The following is a 12,275-nucleotide window of genomic DNA, read 5'->3' as shown; positions in this document are numbered from 1 at the left end:
ATAGGCATAGCAAAAGAGCGAGCATCTAGCAAGCAAAGATAGAAGTGATATTGAGGGTATGATCATCTTGCCTGCAAAGCTGTCAGAGTTGACTTGATCCTCGTACGCGAAATCAACGGGCTCCTCGTTCACGAACTCGTCTCCCGGCTCTACCCAAACAAGAACAACAAACAAACGGAACACAATCAACCACGTGCAATGCTCAAACAACATGATGCAAACATGGTATGATATCCGGGATGCGGTATGTGGTGCATATGCAAGATCTGACAAGGGATGATTGAACCTGACCTCAACATGGAAATCCAAGAGTACCACTGGAAAAGTGAGGTGATTTCGGTTGAAATCGATATAAAGATCACCGGAATCGGATGGACGGTTTGGAAATGACAAGCAAAACAATTATGGCACCGGTCTGCGATATCAGCAAGTAGCCATCTAAATGCATCAAGATAAATATGCTACAACACTCAAACATGACAAACAAATATATGGCATGGCTCCACTCATGATGCTTGACAAAAGATGAACACTGAGATACGGCTAATTCATCCATTAACAGGTTCAAACAAGCATGGCAAAAATGCAAATGATAACAGGTTTCAGACTTAGTGAAATTAACACAAGTTTGGAATTTATCATCAGGAAGCACACTTTAGAGCATGAAAACTACATGCTACAGGAACTTAACATGGAAAAGCATGGCCTAGCATGAAGCTACTCAAAGCACTTAACAAAAGTCCCTTAGTTACCTTGAGCTAAAAGGGATCAGAAAATACAATTGCAAGCATGTGAACATGGCAAAAACATAAACAGATTCAGACTTAGTGAAAAACTGAAGCATGCAAATCTGTTAACGAGTAGGCATGTTTACGAGCTCGATACACTCACTACACAGCATGTCATGACAAACTAAACATACACCCATCAAGAATACATAGCATAGAAGCTATACATGGCAAGAACAACAACATAGCATGCACGGATCAATAGCAACATCCTCGGCAAAATCGCTAAACATGTCAACAATCTGCCAGGATTCACTTTATAGAAAAAGTAGAGCTCGATCCACTCAAGCTAGGCTGCTCCATAAATGCAAACAAAGACATGGATGGATAGAGCACCACAATGTTAACAAAACATCCTTACGTATGATCCTCAAAAGATGCACGGATCACTAGGAAACAACATGAACATATGGCATAACGACAAAAACAGAACAAGGACTTAGTGAAATTCTAAGTCCCTAAAATCAGCATTACCGATTACGCTACTTTGCAAGCTTGTGATAGTCACCACAAATGTCACAAAAATACATGGCAAGCACCCCTGTAAAGATGGCATGGCATATAACAGAACACATGTAGAGCTCAGGATCATAGCATGCACACATTAATCATGGCAAAAATGACAAAAGGCTATTTGCTGAAACAGATCTGCCAAATTCATCATATAGCCCTCTTCCAACAGCATTTCGGGCATCGAGATGAGCTCAAATGAAAATGATGCAATGAGATGAAATGATGTACTCGTCGAGGCGAACATTTTGATATGCTACACGCATGAACCAGAGCTACGGATGCAGAGTTACGGCATGCCAAAGTTTGCAAAAAATATCTGGGAGAGGGAATAGAAGTCAACCGAGTGGATCTAGGGTTTTCCAGATCTGGCGGTACTGTTCACTGGAGCACGACTCCCGAGGTTCACCGGAGGTGGAAGTCGGAGGTCGCCGGACTTGGAGCTCTCACCGGATACGGTGGGGAGAGGCGGCCCGCCGACGAGGTGGATGTGGTAGAGGCGGCGGAGGACGGTGGGACGGCGGGCGACGACGGGCGGCGGTCACCGGCGAAGGTGGGCTGCCGGAGCGGGCGGTGGAGGTGGCCGGCGTCGAGGCGGCGTGGCGGCTCACCGGTGTCGAGGCGGAGATGAGGCGGCGCGGCGGAGGGAGGAAGACGGTGGCGGCGTCGGGCGCGGGGCGTGGCCCGGGTGCGTGGCGAGGAGGGCCGGCCTCGGGCCCGGCGGGCTTCGGCGGAGGCAGGTGGCGGGGAGCCACGTGGCATGCCCGGATACGCTGGGCGCGGCGGCGGAGGAAACAGACATGTCCGGCCGGACAAGATTTGTCCGGCGGCACGTGGAGAGGAAATGTCTAGGGTTTTCCTGAGATTTTTGGAAGGGGATCTATTTATAGAGGTAGAGGGAGCTAGGAAGCTCCAAATGGAGTGCGGTTTTCGGCCACGCGATCGTGATCGAACGCTCTAGACGATGGAGGGGTTTTTGGTGGGGTTTGGGCCAAATTGGAAGGGTGTTGGGCTGCAACACACACGAGGCCTTCTCGGTCCCTCGGTTAACCGTTGGAGTATCAAACGAAGTCCAAATTGTATGAAACTTGACAGGCGGTCTATCGGTAGTAAACCAAATCCGCTTGGAAAGTCTCGGTCCAATCCGGAAATGTTTAACCCCCACACACGAAAAGAGGTAGAAAGGGGCACCGGAGGAGATAGGAGCGCCAGAATGCAAAACGGACAACGGGGAAAATGCTCGGATGCGTGAGACTAACACTTATGCAAATGCAATGCACATGATGACATGATATGAGATGCATGACAAAGGCAACAACACACGGAGATAAAAACCCGACACCGATGAAATAAAATAATTTAGCGCCGGAAACGGCAAGAGTTGGGATACATACAAGGTAAATTACATCCGGGGTGTTACAACACTCCACCACTACGAAAGAATCTCGTCCCGAGATCTAGGACTGGAAAAACGCCGGGTACTCAGAACGGAGGTCGTCCTCGCGTTCCCAGGTGGCTTCACGGTCAGAATGGTGTGACCACTTGACTTTGAGGAATTTGATTGACTTATTGCGAGTCTTGCGCTCAGTTCCTTCAAGAATAGCAACTGGGTTCTCACGATAAGAAAGGTCTTCTTGGAGATCAATGTCTTCGAAGTTGATGGTGCGGTCAGGAGTCTTGAAGCACTTGCAGAGCTGAGAGACATGGAACACGTCGTGCACATTTGCAAAGTTTGAAGGAAGCTCGAGTTGATAGGCGAGATCGCCTCTTTTGCTAATGATGTTGAAAGGACCCACGTATCTAGGGGCAAGCTTCCCTTTGATACCGAAGTGACGAGTACCTTTCATTGGAGAGACGCGGAGGTAAACATGGTCTCCGATCTCGAAAGCCAAATCACAATGGTTACTATCATAGTAGCTCTTCTGGCGCGATTGCGCTGCTTTGAGGTTATCACGAATGACTTTGCACATCTCTTCTGCCTCTGTGATCAAGTCATTTCCAAGAAGTTGACGTTCACCGGTCTCTGACCAGTTAAGAGGAGTACGGCACTTCCTGCCATAGAGAATTTCAAATGGGGCCTTGCCTGAACTCGCTTGGAAGCTGTTGTTGTAGGAGAACTCGGCATATGGAAGACAATCTTCCCACTTCATACCGAAAGAGATAACGCAAGCCCTGAGCATATCTTCGAGAATCTGATTGACACGCTCGACTTGGCCGCTAGTTTGAGGATGAAAAGTTGTGCTGAAACGGATGTTGTTGCCCATGGCCTTCTGAAAAGAATCCCAAAACTTCAAGGTGAAGATGCTGCCATGATCTGAAGAAATCAACTATGGAATGCCGTGCAGAGAGACAATCCGAGAGGTATATAGCTCTGCCAATTGAGCTGATGTGATAGACTCTTTGATAGGCAGAAAGTGAGCCACTTTAGTGAGTTTGTCGATGACAACGAATATAGCATCATTGCCACGCTTGGACTTTGGAAACCCAGTCACGAAGTCCATCTCAATGTGGTCAAACTTCCATTCTGGAATGCCAAGAGGTTGGAGGAGACCAGCTGGTCATTGGTGTTCTGCCGTCACTCTTCTGCAGACATCACATTCATTCACGAATTGAGCGATCTCGTGCTTCATTCGAGTCCACCAATACGCCTGCTTGAGGTCCTGGTACATTTTTGTACTCCCAGGGTGGATGGAAAGGAGTGAATTGTGAGCCTCGTTCATAATGACTTTACGAAGGTCACCTTTAGGCACAACAATGCGATCCTTGAAGAAGAGAGTATCCTTGTCATCAAGACAATAGCACTTGTACTTGGGTTGACTCTTGGCAATCCCAAGCTTCACCTTCTTCACCATAGCATCAAGAAGTTGAGCCTCGCGAATCTGATCTTCCAAAGTAGGACAGACTTGGAGGTTGGCGAGGAAACCTTGAGGAACAACTTGCAGATTGAGTTTGCGGAAAGCTTCACAAATCTCGGGTTGGTAAGGCTTGAGAATCAAACTGTTGCAGTAAGCCTTTCTGCTCAATGCGTCAACAATTACATTGGCCTTGCCTGGAGTATATTCGATACTCGGATTATACTCTTGAATCATTTCGACCCAACGTGTCTGCCTGAGGTTGAGATTAGGCTGAGTGAAGATGTACTTGAGACTCTTGTGGTCAGTGAAGATGTCCACCTTTCTTCCCAATAAGAGATGTCTCCAAGTCAAAAGAGCATGCACAACTGCCGCCAACTCGAGGTCATGAGTGGGGTAGTTCTTCTCATTGGGCTTCAACTGGCGAGAGGTATAAGCCACAACTTTCTTCTCTTGCATCAACACTGCACCAACACCTTGAAGAGAGGCATCACAGAAGACCTCGAACGGTTTGGATTCATCATGAGGAGTCAGAACTGGAGCAGTGACTAATTTCTCTTTCAGGGTGTTGAAAGCGATGTCACATTCAGGAGACCAAGCGTACTTGACGTGCTTCTGGAGAAGGTTTGAAAGAGGCTTCGCGATCTTTGAGAAGTTCTCAACGAACCTTCGACAATAGCTTGCGAGACCAAGGAAGCTGCGGAGCTGCTTCACGTTCTAAGGTGGTTCCCAATTCACAATTGCAGACACCTTCTCAGGATTCACCGCTATGCCCTTGGCAGAGATGATATGCCCAAGATAGAGAACCTCATCGAGCCAAAACTCGCACTTTGAAAACTTGGCGTAGAACTGATGTTCTCTGAGCTTATCCAGCACCAAACGCAAGTGCTTGGCATGATCTTCCTTGTTCTTTGAAAAGACCAAAATGTCATCGAGGTAGACCAAGACGAAGTCATTTGTGTAGGGGTTGAAGATGAAGTTCATCATGCGAGAGAAATTCGGAGGAGCGTTGACAAGGCCAAAAGACATGACAACGTATTCATATGAACCGTAGCTTTTTCTGAATGCCGTCTTGGGTATATCTTGCTCATGAATTCGAATCTGGTGATAGCCCATATGGAGATCAAGCTTGGAGAATACTTGAGCACCTTTGAGTTGTTCAAACAGCTCGTTGATGTTGGGAAGTGGGTACTTGTTCTTTATAGTCTTCTTGTTCAATGGACGGTAGTCAACACAAAGTCGGTCTGTTCCATCCTTCTTCTTCACAAAAAGAACTCCACAAACCCACGGAGAAGAACTAGGTCGGATGAGACCCATACACTCTTGTTCATCGAGTTGCTTCTTCAGCTCCTTCAACTCTTTAGGTCCCAACTTGTAAGGACGTTTGCAAACAGGTTCCGTACCAGGCTCAAGATCGATGACAAATTCAACTTGCCGGTGCGGAGGCATTCCTGGAAGCTCTTCTGGAAAGACGTCTTGATATTCCCAAACGACTAGAATTTGCGAGATGGCCTCCATCTCATCCTTCTCATTGAGAGAAAACAGACGAATGGTATCATCCCTTGCGGCAAAGACAATTACATCCTCAGACGAATGAGTCAATTGAATCTGCCTGGCAGCACAATCAAGATGAGCCTTGTGCTTAGAAAGCCAATCCATACCAAGAATAAGATCAATATCCGCATCGCCCAGAACAATAGGAGAAGCTAGAAATTTGTAGCCGCCCAACGTGATAGTAACATCCGGGACGCAGATATTAGCTGTCATTTGCTTGCTCGGGGACACGATTTGCAAAGGTCTTTGCAAATGCTGATAATCGCACTCATACTTTGATGCAAAAGGTTTAGAAATGAAGCAATGCGATGCACTAGTGTCAAAAAGTACTTTTGCAGGAACATCGTTAACAGGAAGGTTACCCATGATGACATCTGACGAGTCCTCTGCCTGAGCTGCATTCACCATGTTGGCCTTGGCGTGCTTGGGGTTATGCTTGACCATAGCTGTACTTGCCGATCTCACAGGAGGAGGAGGAGGAGCGAGACTCCTCTGATTGAAGCATTTGTTGGCATAGTGACCCTTCTGTTGGCACTTGTTGCACGTGACCTCCAAGAGCGGACGGTGATACGGAGCACTTGATCTTGGAGCTTGAGAAGAAGTCTTGTTCTGAAAGCCAGGGTTGGGTGGGTGGGAAGATCCACTGCCACCTTTGCTCTTCTGCTAATAAGGCTGACGGAACGGAGGAGGAGGAAGCCAATACTTTTTCTGCTTAGCCACTTGAGTTGAGGAAGAAGGAGTTGCATCTCTGACTCGCTTCTTGGAAGCATCGCACTTCAGTTGAGCAGTCTCTTGCTTCATTGCCATGTTGTAAAACTCATCGTACCTCTTGGGCTCAAAGAGGACGAGATCTAGCTGGATTTCTTCTCTGAGACCACCCCTGAACTGGTATATCATGCTCTTCTCGTCAGGGACGTCTTGCTTAGCAAAACGGGCGAGCTTCTGAAACATTTTGTTGTACTAGTAAACAGACATAGTGCGTTGCTTCAGGTTGCGGAATTCCTCACGCTTGCTTTCAACCACGCTCTGAGGAATATGATGAGCTTTGAAGTCTTGATGGAATTCATCCCAGGTAATCACATGGCCTCCTCTGGAATCTTTGTACTGCTAAAACCATTCTGCAGCTTGGTCTTTGAGTTGGAAGGAGGCAAACTTGACAAAGTCCTCAGGCCTAATGTTACTGCACTCGAAATGCTTGCATATGTCCACGAGCCAATCATCAGCGTCTGTTGCCTCAACACAATTGCTGAAGGTCTTTGGCTGGTTAGCAAGGAACTGGTTGAGTGTAGCAAACTGATTCTGATTGTTGCCATGGCCATGGTTCCCTTGGTTGCACTCTTGAAGAAGTTGCATGATCAGCTGCGTGTTTGCATTAGTAGCGGCCATCACAGCTTGTCATGCCTCCGGAGGTGAAGGTGGTGGTGGCGGATCAGGATTCGGAGTCGTGCGTGTTGGAGGAGCCATCCTGAAGAGGTTGACATCCATTAGCACATTGGCAGACAATTATTGAAGCTGAATCAAACGGGTTGAAATTGCAACATATAGTCTTCACATCCGAACCAAATGAACGAATGCATTCCAATCGAAATGGTCACATATCCATAATTTGAGAAACCACTTAGAATTGAGGTAGAAGAATAAAAACAAGGTACGGACAAGAACGAATACTTGGTGAGGATTACCCAATCCCAGACCAAATATCCGCGGAAGAAGAACTAGAGCTACAAGAATTCCCACCTATGAAACTCCCGAACCTTTCCGGTTATGCAATCAGGTGTTGGGGATACAGGGGAAGCATAATATCTCACCCAACTCTAGCAAATCCTACATCCAGCTGTATCCATCCTTCAACACATAACCGAGAAAACTTCGGAAATCATCTACCTCAACCTTCGAAAAGCAGCCGTTATACAAGTTATGGCAATACTCCCGAACTCCCGCCCCAGTACTGGGTGGCGTCGAGGTTATCTCACCAACAACTGCATAAAAGAGATTTTCGATGTCGGCGAAACTCAGGTATTCCAGAATCTCAACGATAAAATTGTGATGACAACACCTCGGAGCTCAACTCCCCGGGACACTGCCACAACCCCTAAATGACAGGAGGCACCAAGAACAATGCTCTCGTCACAAATCGATCGGAACGATTCCAAGATACCCGCGTGATCCTAAATTTTTTTTAGTGAAATTTGAGAAGAGAAGAGTCAAAACTCTACGTCAGGATGCCTTACCAGAGCAATGAAGGGACTGGGGAGTAAAAAGAATTCCTAACTCTCCGATATATATAATCCTAATTGACTCAAAACATTTTTCTAGACTCAACAACGCCAACGATTCGATCAAGCAGGGGGCTCCTAAGGTCGGGGAAGGCTCTGATTACCAACTTTAACGCCCTCGATGCGGCTATATCTCCTATGTGTCAAAGCACGACTTAGGGGCATAACCGCATTGAAAGCAATGTCGCAAGTAAGGTAATCTTCACAACAACCCATGTAAATAGTTAAAAGGGGAAAAGGTAGATAGTTGGCTTACACTCGCCACGTCACACAAATACATGAATAACATTACAATCATCCAATACACTCATGGTCCGACTACGGTACCAAAATAAAGATCAACCCCCACATGCGACACGGTCCTCGATCACCCCAACTGGGCACCACTACTGATCATCTGGGAAAGACACATAGTAACAACGAGAGTCTTCATCGAACTCCCACTTGAGCTCAAGCGCATCGTCTGGAACGGTATCATCGGTCCCTGCATCTGGTTTTGGAAGTAAACTGTGAGTCACGGGGACTCAGCAATCTCGCACCCTCGCGATCAAGACTATTTAAGCTTATAGGTAAGTCAAAGGTATGATGTGGAGCTGCAGCAAGCGACTAGCATATATGGTGGCTAACATACGCAAATGAGAGCGAGAAGAGAAGGCAAAAGCACGGGCAAACAACTATGATCAAGAAGTGATCCTAGAACAACCTACGCCAAGCATTACTCCAACACCGTGTTCACTTCCCGGACTCCGCCAAGAAGAGACCATCACGGTTACACACGTGGTTGATTCATTTTAATTAAGTTAAGTTTCATGTTATCTACAACCGGACATTAACAAATTCCCATCTGCCCATAACCGCGGGCACGGCTTTCGAAAGTTCAAATCCCTGCAGGGGAGTCCCAACTTAGCCCATCACAAGCTCTCACGGTCAACGAAGGATACAAGGCATCCTCGACAATGGTAAAACAAGTCCAGCAACACCGCCCGAATGTGCCAACAAATCCCGATAGGAGCTGCACATATCTCGTTCTCAGGGCACACTCAGATGAGGGCTCCATACAACTAAAACCAAACCTCGAGTTTCCCCGAGGGGGCACTGCACAGGGCTCTAGTTTGGACCAACACTCAGAGGAGCACTAGCCCGGGGGTATAAATAAAGATGACCCTCGGGCTCCGGAAACCCAAGGGAAAAAGAGGCTAGGTGGCAAATGGTAAAACCAAGGTTGGGCATTGCTGGAGGAGTTTTATTCAAGGCGAAATGTCAAGGGGTTCCCATTATAACCCAACTGCGTAAGGAACGCAAAATCCAGGAACATAACACCGATATGACGGAAACTAGGGCGGCAAGAGTGGAACAAAACACTAGGCAAAAGGCCGATCCTTCCACCCTTTACCAAGTATATAGGTGCATTAAGATAAACAAGATAATATGGTGATATCCCAACAATAAACAATGTTCCAACAAGGAACGATCTCCAATCTTCATCTACAACTAGCAACACTATAAGATGGGCTGATCAAAGCGGTAACATAGCCAATCAACGGTTTGCTAGGACATGGTGGGTTAGAGGTTTGACATGGCAATTTGGGAGGCGTGATAAGCAAGTGGTAGGCATCGTAGCATAGGCATAGCAAAAGAGCGAGCATCTAGCAAGCAAAGATAGAAGTGATATCGAGGGTATGATCATCTTGCCTGCAAAGTTGTCAGAGTTGACTTGATCCTCGTACGTGAACTCAACGGGCTCCTCGTTCACGAACTCGTCTCCCGGCTCTACCCAAAAAAGAACATCAAACAAATGGAACACAATCAACCACGTGCAATGCTCAAACAACATGATGCAAACATGGTATGATATGCGGGATGCGGTATGTGATGCATATGCAAGATTTGACAAGGGATGATTGAACCTGGCCCAACATGGAAATCCAAGAGTACCACTGGAAAGGTGAGGTGATTTCGGTTGAAATCGGATGCACGGTTTGGAAATGACAAGCAAAACAATTATGGCATCGGTCTGCGATATCAGCAAGTATCCATCTAAATGCATCAAGATAAATATGCTACAGCACTCAAACGTGACAAACAAATACATGGAAGGGATCCACTCATGATGCTTGACAAAATATGAACACTGAGCTACGGCTAATTCATCCATTAACAGGCTCAAACAAGCATGGCAAAAATGCAAATGATAACATGTTTCAGACTTAGTGAAATTAACACAAGTCTGGAATTTATCATCAGGAAGCACACTTTAGAGCATGAAAACTACATGCTACAGGAACTTAACATGGAAAAACATGGCCTAGCATGAAGCTACTCAAAGCACTTAACAAAAGTCCCTTAGTTACCTTGAGCCAAAAGGGATCAGAAAATACAATTGCAAGCATGTGAACATGGCAAAAACATAAACAGATTCAGACTTAGTGAAATACTGGAGCATGCAAAATAGTTAACGAGTAGGCATGTTTACGAGCTCGATGCACTCAGTACAGAGCATGGCATGACAAACTAAGCATACATCCATCAAGAATACATAGCATAGAAGCTATACATGGCAAGAACAACAACATAGCATGCACGGATCAATAGCAACATACTCGGCAAAATCGCTAAACATGTCAACAATCTGCCAGGATTCACTTTATAGCAAAAGTAGAGCTCGATTCACTCATGCTAGGGTGCTCCATAAATGCAAACAAAGACATGTATGCATATAGAACCACAATGTTAACAAAACATCCTTACTGATCATCCTCAAAAGAGGCACGGATCACTAGGAAACAACATGAACATATGGCATAACAACAAAAATAGAACAAGGACTTAGTGAAATTCTAAGTCCCTGAAATCAGCATTACCGATTACGCTTATTTGCAAGCTTGTGCTAGTCACCACAAATGTCACAAAAATACATGGCAAGCACCCCTGTAAAGATGGCATGGCATATAACAGAACACATGTAGAGCTCAGGATCATAGCATGCACACATTAATCATGGCAAAAATGACAAAAGGCTATTTGATGAAACAGATCTGCCAAATTCATCACATAGCCCTCTTCCAGCAGCATTTCGGGCATCAAGATGTGCTCAAATGAAAATGATGCAATGAGATGAAATGATGTACTCGTCGAGACGAACACTTTGATATGCTACACGCACGAATCGGAGCTACGGATGCAGAGTTACGGCATGCCAAAGTTTGCAAAAAATATCTAGGAGAGGGAGTAGAAGTCAACCGAGTGGATCTAGGGTTTTCCAGATCTGGCGGTACTGTTCACCGGAGCATGACTCCCGAGGTTCACCGGAGGTGGAGGTCAGAGGTCGCCGGACTTGGAGCTCTCGCCGGATCCGGTGGGGAGAGGCGGCCCGTCGGCGAGGTGGAGGTGGCAAAGGCGGCGGAGGACGGCGGGCGGCGGTCACCGGCGAAGGTGGGCCGCCGGAGCGGGCGGTGGAGGTGGCCGGCGTCGAGGCGGCGCAGTGGCTCGCCGGCGTCGAGGCAGAGATGAGGCAGCGTGGCGGAGGGAGGAAGACGGTGGCGGCGCCGGGCGCGGGGCGCGGCCCGGGTGCGCGGCGAGGAGGGCCGGCCTCGGGCCCAGCGGGCTTCGGCGGCAGCGGGTGGCGGGGAGCCACGTGGCATGCTCGGATACGCTAGGCGCAGCGGCGGAGGAAACGGACGTGTCCGGCCGGACGAGATTTGTCCGGCGGCGCGTGGAGAGGAAAGGTCTAGGGTTTTCCCGAGATTTTTGGAAGGGGATCTATTTATAGAGGTAGAGGGAGCTAAGAACCTCCAAATGGAGTGCGGTTTTCGGCCACACGATCGTGATCGAACGCTCTAGACGATGGAGGGGTTTTTGGTGGGTTTTGGGCCAAATTGGAAGGGTGTTGGGCTGCAACACACACGAGGCCTTCTCGGTCCCTCGGTTAACCGTTGGAGTATCAAATGAAGTCCAAATGGTACGAAACTTGACAGGCGGTCTACCGGTAGTAAACCAAGTCCGCTTGGCAAGTATCGGTCCAATCCGGAAATGTTAACCCCCACACACGAAAAGAGGTAGAAAGGGGCACCGGAGGAGATAGGAGCGCCGGAATGCAAAACGGACAACGGGGAAAATGCTCGGATGCATGAGACTAACACGTATGCAAATGCAATGCACATGATGACATGATATGAGATGCATGACAAAGGCAACAACACATGGAGACAAAAACCCGACACCGATGAAATAAAATAATTTAGCGCCGGAAACAGCAAGAGTTGGGATACATATAAGGTAAATTACATCCGGGGTGT

The sequence above is a fragment of the Triticum urartu genome, chromosome 4 (assembly GCF_003073215.2).
Source record: "Triticum urartu cultivar G1812 chromosome 4, Tu2.1, whole genome shotgun sequence".
NCBI lineage: Eukaryota > Viridiplantae > Streptophyta > Magnoliopsida > Poales > Poaceae > Triticum > Triticum urartu.
The sequence above is the reverse complement of the archived record's forward strand: the minus strand, read 5'-3'. Positions refer to the sequence as shown.